Source organism: Zerene cesonia, chromosome 9 (assembly GCF_012273895.1).
Source record: "Zerene cesonia ecotype Mississippi chromosome 9, Zerene_cesonia_1.1, whole genome shotgun sequence".
NCBI classification, from domain to species: Eukaryota; Metazoa; Arthropoda; class Insecta; order Lepidoptera; family Pieridae; genus Zerene; species Zerene cesonia.
Window position 1 is genome coordinate 1,448,268 of NC_052110.1, and position 7,896 is coordinate 1,456,163.

Sequence of the window (7,896 nt, forward strand, 5' to 3'; positions counted from 1 at the left end):
GCACGCACACATCCTTACAAACTTTCGCATTTATAATATTAGTAGGATTCCGCCTTTTAACAGATGTTCCCAAAAACGAAGGACATACTTTCGATTCGACTGTATTTACTTTTTCGGTTTTGTTACTCCGTCGTTTTCAACCGATTGATATCCTTTTTTGTGAGAAAATTGTTGTAATTAGTTTTAGAATTTGTAGCGATTCCGCCCTACCCAGGAAAGCCTGTGACCATTGGAGCAGTGAAAGAAAATATGTTATGTAATAAACCTTTTACATTTTTTTGCTTGACTATTTAAAGTCTAGAAATAAAAAAAACTTTTTAACGGATTTTAAACGCGATTTCGGTATGAGGTCTCCCCGTGACCACGCTTGCTGTAAAGTGTTCGAAACCTCGGGTTAATAATATAATGAATAAATCTCGTTTAAAATCCGTTAAAAAGTTTTTAATTTCTAATACTCGCGCAAAATCAAACACAAGAAAATACTATTTAAAGTCTTTTACACTCCAATTCCGATGTTATAATTGTTTATTGTTTAAACCGTTCCATAGGCGGTAACTTAAAACGACTCGGCATTCAAATAAAGTCGCTCCTAACCGCAACAGCTGTTCGGTACAAATTATTCATGTTATTCGACTACAATTTCAAACAAACACTGATACGTTGACCGCTGACATTACACGAGTGATCCGCAAATATTGAGGTATAAATGTAAAATTGTTTGAACAAGTGCATAACGATCATTGGGGTCGATGTTAACTCGTTGACACACAAAAAATTCTTACGTACGGTACACCAACATACATATATTATGCTAGACGCACGATCCGGCTTCACCCGGATATCAAGGACTGTTTTATCAAAAGGGAGCATTGAATCGGGATTAAAAGATCCAATGACACAAGACAGCTTATACCCTGTGTGTAAAATATTTACATGCTAATATTATTGGATCAAAAAATAATGTCTCGGTCTAGCAGGACACAGAAGGCTGATCACCTACTTGTCCTAAAAGAATATCGATCAGTGAAACAGATGTATATCACCTACCCCGTACCCCACTAGGCGACACGGGACTTCACTTTTAATATAATTGGCGACGTGAAAGAATCCCAACAGACCAGTAAACAAGCACACTTTCGTATTACATAAAAAACAAAAATTCTAAAAACAATTAATTGTAATTGTGATCTTTAAATTTAAATTGTACTCATGCATGTGATTTCTATGCTTTTTTTGTATCCATTATATTCCGTATGTAACTGAATATGTCTTTTTTTTTAAAGTTATTAAATTTTTTAGTGGAAACTTCTGATATGTGTATGGTATATGTATATAAGAATAATTGTATTGTTTGTTTCCCAAAGATAAATAAATAAATTAATTAAAATTTCCAAACACAAAAAAAAATGTGAATAATATTATAAAAATTCAACAACTAAGCTTTAGCATTAAATGTGATGGTTTAACACCTAGTTATCTTGTTACTACATACACTTTCACTACTTTGTGACCAAACCATAGAGAAATATATTGTGTACTGTTTCAAATAAAAACAAAAATAATATTAAGAATTAAATTTAAAAAGCACAAATTTTCAATTTGACTCCACAAGACAGAGCACAAAAAAATAATGCTATTGAAAATAGCCTACTTCCCTACAATTTCATGTATATTTTCTAAGCTATCCATATTACTAATTACATTATAACATAAGCATGTCCTAAGTCATCTATTAACGTACACACACAAATATCACTAATGCTCTCTCTTCCGCCGTGAGAGTGTTTGTGAAGCGTGAGTCACCCGGCGCAAGCGCAGCAAACAGGGTGATTTTTATATGAAAATAATTTTATGCGAATATTTGACACAAAAATTAGCAGAGCACAGAGAGAATGTGAAGCATAAAAATCTAAGTAATTTATTAAAGCCTGAAAGATTTATCTAATTTTTTTTTTTCAAAAAAGTCAGTTAGATCCTATTGTACTTCTACCATATGTATTTAATTTGCATATAAACCCTAAGTGGATACTTTTAGCTAAGATGATTTTAAATTATTGTACATATCTTAAAAAAATCATTTGACTCATGTTCCAAACAAGAAAACACAATCTAGCTTTACGATCTGATCACAAACTAATTGAACCAGGTTGACTTTAGGTTGTCTAGACAATGTGCACATATCACGTTATCAAGCACTTGACGGTCTAATGAAACAAGATAAAGGTGATTTGTAAATTGTTTACACTATTTTCTGTAAAGGATTTGCAATCCTACTAATATTATAAATGCGAAAGTTTGCAAGGATGTGTGTGTGTGTGTGTGTGTTTGTTGCTCTTTCACGCAAAAACTACTGAACCGATTGCAATAAAATTTGATACGTAGATAGCTGAACAACTGGAATAACATATAGGCAACTTTTTATCCCAATATTCTTACGGGATACGGACTTACGCGCTTGAAACCGCGGGGCGAAGCTAGTATATCATAAAATTTAGTTAAAGGATTTTTAATAACATAGTAGGCAGATATGTTGCCAACATGTGTAGCCAGATTATATCATAGGAGTGGTCGGAGTATGACGATAATATAGGAGTGGACTGGGAAGGCTAAGTCTTCAGTTCAGATAACTATTCTTAACTTAATTCTAACTTTTATTAACTTATAATCTATCGAATAAAATTTCATCCATAGAAAATAGAAAAAAATCAGAGCAGTGACATTGTTTAAAAATTATAAACATAATAAAATCTACTGTGCATATTGATGAATCTCAAAAATAAACTTTAAATGTTATATTAATATCAAAACAATTGATACAATAACGCCTAATATTTGTAAGAGTGTTTGCGAATACATTTTTTCACATCACTGTCACATAACAACATAAAGCACCCTGTATAATAATCTGATGCAATAGATAAGGTGCGTACACACAGTTTTTTTACAAGTGGTGCCTGATCGTACCAGCACCGTCCTACTTCGCGAGTGAGTCATCGCGATGGACCGGAAGGTGTGGAGATGCCTTCGGAATTTTAAATTTCTAATTGAAATGGAATTTCAATGTAAATTTTTAGAAGTCAGAAATGACATATAATGATTTAATTAGACGATTTTACGTTGAATAAATATCGAATGATGAAATTTGACTAGATTTTAATTTTTTTATAAAATTTCTCGAGATTATGATGACTTTGAATATTTTTTTCATTATTTAACTTATATAATAATAGCTGTTCGCCCATGGTACATATTTAGCCTATATCACTCAGTGAAGTTGGAGTTTTCTAATGGTGAAAGCATTACGTTTACAAAAATGAATAAGTTTCTTTTTTATAATATTATTGTAGATTCAACACCATGCCTACTCTTGTGTACGCCGCAATCTTTCTATGACATGACATCAGTTAAATATAATAATTGAATATCCCAGAGCAGCTCCATAGATTTTTGTTCTTTCGCTTTGTTGACCAAACTCAAGACGATGTCTTCAAACATTTTTTTGTCTATTCGATGTCGAAAATATTTAACTTTTTAAACGGTTCAAATTATAATTAGGACCTCTTTGAATAGAGTTCGATGTCCAAGCGTTCGCATTTTGGCTTATTAAGCACTTTATTGCGTTGGAATAAGAGTTATTTCGCCGAATGAAAAGAATATAATAAAAATTGATGTAACCTGACAATGTTGATAACAAAATGACCAATATTAATCTTGAAATGTCGTCTATTGTAATGGGATGATTGACCGTAGGTAGCGTCACACGGAGTTTTCGTTTTTATTTTTAGAAAGCATGTACAATATGCTTTAACGAGTGTTTAAATGAGGCGTATTAATCGGTAATAGGAATAAGTTAACGTGACGTTTGTTGTTTTTTTACTAACTTACGAAAATAAGAGACTCATAAAAGGGTTTTAAGTGGATCACGAATGAACTATATTTAGAAATTAAGAGGTAGAACAATTGTCATGTAGCGTTTGAATCAATCCGTTAAGTTTTAAATCAATCAAAATGCATAAATCTTTGTAAGTATATAGATTCTATAATCTCAGTCTTCTCATAATTAGTTCAGGTTTGTTACAACTGCTGAAAAACATTCTCTCAATAAACAAAATTCAACAATATTTATCACAGCATTGAATAACTTCATACATTGCTATTAAAAATCGGTCAAGTACGAGTCGGATTCGTGGGAGGGTTTCGAAATCCGTTACTTCGTAGAATAATAAGCTAAAGAGGAATTTCAAAAACAATAATATACACCCAATTTATGATCGTACTAATTATGCTTACTTTACAATTTTGCTTGGTTTTTTAACTTTTGTTATTTTAACGACTACAAAAATACATGTTCATTACATAATATTTACATTGATACATTGAAATAGCTATGACGGCTCATGAATTATAACCTAGTAACAGACGAACGGGCAGACATATAGACAAACGGACAGTGAAGTCTTAGCAAATGGGATCCCGTTTGACCCTTCAGGTACGGACCCTTAAAAACAATACTAGCTCAAATGTTTTCTGACCTCAATGTCCCTGCGTAATATTTAATGTAACGCTCAATATTAAACACGGATGAAATTTCATTTAACAAAGCCTAATTGATGAAAGCTTCAATTATAACTTTTCTCCGCATTTTGTCCCTTTTAAGACCCAAATAATATGGACCCTTTTAATTGAAATATTTGACAAAATTTTGTAACTGTATGTCAAATATATTATTATTAACCAGAATGGTGGAGTTATTATTATTGTTTTAAATGAAATATATATTATTCTCACATATAAATATGATGTGAATATTATATATTTATTATATATGACAGGTTTAAGATTTAGATATAGCAATTACCAAATAGAACATCTAAAGATTCGAGAGGAGACGATATATTTTATTCCTCATTGATCCGTCAATTGAATATTGTCATTGTGAAATGATTAAGGTCATAATCGTCTGCCTATAGCATTCAGGCTTTACTCACTAGTTCAGTACCAAGGTGTCTAGACAGACTTAAATGGGAACACAGGGAAAGCACCATTGGTCAAAAAAATAAAAGAATCATTAAAGTCGGTTAACCCTGTAAAAGGTTATAAGGTACCAAATACAAATAACACAGTCGAATCGAAAACCTCCTTTTTTAAGCTGGTTAAGAAAGTCGTTAAACGATAAAACCTGCATAGACCATGAGAAACTTCATTTTGCTCACAATGTAACTCAAAAATACGACGTAATAGACCATTAAATGGTTTTATTTCAGAAAAAAACGTGACGCACTATATAATAACCCTATTTAACTTTCAAAGCGTCAAATGTACAGTGAACTTTATTGCTTGTAAATCAAAATACATATAAATAACGTTTGACTTGTCCATCAGTCTCGTTTAATGGTTATTAAAATATTTTATTGACGGATTGCCTGTAACGTTAACTGACAAACTTTTTATTGCGTAGAGGTTAGAAGATAGGTGATGCTTCTTTTGTTATTATTACTGACAATATTGTTATAAATGTGAGGAATCGTATCAGATAATATGATAGCTATATATAGTCGTACGTAAGTATTTCTTTTTCTTTGAAAATTCATACAATATATTATGTAATTTATGTAATTTCCCATACAAACATATTTTTCATGTTTTTATGTGAGCTGTGTAGGAATAAATACACAGCTTATAATCAATACATATAATAAAACTGTTGAGGTCGAATTTCTGTACAATGAAAAATTACTTAAATCCGAGTCAGGGGGATGTGAAATAGAACAAATTTAGATTTTTTTTTTTGCTTTTTTGTATGTCTGTCTTTGTGTAATAATCTAAGCTAATCTCCGAAACTGTTAAACCGATATAAAAATAACTTTATACGGCCATCTTCTATCCCTGATCAACATATAGAATACTTTCATCCCGGTAAATTAAGTAGTTCCTATGAGATTAAAAGCACTAATAACATAAGGTGTAAAAATATTGAAAAAAACGCTATACAAAGATCGTTCTTATACTTTAACAAAGACGTATTAAGCAAAGCTGTTAATGTTTAGGCTAATGTCTGTTTTATTGGCCATTCCACATTGACCATTATATGGTTTAGGAGCTACATTGTTTACTGACTTTTATTGCTATTTTAACAACCTTTTCCTGATACTATAAGTATATTTGTACAAATAATTGATTAGGTGCATTTATATCAATTGAATGAGAATCGCAACAAGCGACATTTCTAAACAAAGTTATCTATTCGATGCGAACTTCTAACCCATAATAATTTATGAAGACACAAATTTTTTTTTACAAATGTGTGTTGACGTAGTTGGCGAATTAAATGGCCGTCATTATAACTGGATTACGTTTAATTAACTCTGTGAATAGAGCAAAACTACGAAAACTGTCGAAACAATAAAACATCGTGAAATTATCGATATCCGCCAGCAATTTCACTATTAATTCCACATTATAGATGCCAATGAGTAATGACCAACACATAATGGTTCTTTGTCCGCAATCATCAGTTGTGTAATAAAAACAAAAGATGGCCGATATCACTAAATTAATGATGACGAAAGATTTCGAGTGTTCACAAACGAGTTGAAATATGTTTACCAAATGTTTGCTGATGATAAGCTTTTGTGGTGTAAGATGCACGTGAAAGCGTGATTTTTTCTTTTATATTAGTAGCGTTTTATTGTAATAAACCGAAATTTCTAGAGAATATCTCTAGTGTAATAAATTGTAGTTGTGTAATAAATGAATACATTGAAATGTTTTATTGCATGCAACGTTTAAGTAGTTAAACTTAACAGTAACGATTTCTCGATCTGCGAGCAACAATATCTATGCTAATCCGCAATACTGTATGAAGGAACAAAATATTTTCAATTAATATAATAATTATTATTTAATTTAAAGCTTAAAACATTTTCAGTACATAGTCTCGAGTCAGCCAGAAATATAGAAATTAGCAAATTCGTTACAAAAGTGAATAATCACTGTAAGAACAAACAGCGGATAGATAATCGCTGCATCTCTTGTTTTAATCCGCCCACCACAGATAAGGTAACAACTCGTCAAAATTTAATAAAACCTCCTTTGTACAATATAAGTTCCGTTTCGATTTATGTCGAGCGAGTCAATGTCTCGATAATTGCTCTCTAGAAATTTCGATAAAGTATTGCATTCTTTGTTTCCAGTGCATCGAACCTGCTACCTGGAAAGCTTGAATCACAAATGTTAATGCATGATAGGAATCTGTATTAGTGAAATGTAATTTTTTAAGGTTGACTTTGTCAATAGGTTTGGATCGTTTGACATTTATGACGCTGGGTTATTGACTTTATACTAGCTGTACGCCTGGCTCCGCCCGGGCTGTCAATTGAAGATATAAACCATCCTATCTTTGATAGATCAAACTGCACATGGTTTGCAAATTTGATTAAAATCGGAATCGAATCGAATTCCGTTTCTTGAGGGAGGTTCTTGAGGGAGGATCTTCTCTGGTACGAACTGGTCCAATTCCTGCCCAAACGTGCTGCATTCACATCAATACCATTGACAAACATAAAAAAATAAGTTTGAATCTATTAAATATTGGACAAATAATCTTCTTGCGTCATAAAAGCCTACTGACATGCTATACCAATAGGAAAAGAAAGGAAATAACGTCGCGAAGCCGTGTTACAAGTTCAAGTCAAAGCCTGCAAGCTTAGCTTATTATAGGATGATATGAACAATTGATGTAGAATTAATTTAAAACCCCGGAAGTATATTGACCTAGGCTATATTTTTGCTTTTTAAGAAATTTATTTTTTAACACGCTTTTTTATTTATTAGCTTCACTTGTATGTTTGTATGTATGTAACTCACACCCGTTTTTCTCCCACTTCCCGCGAACCG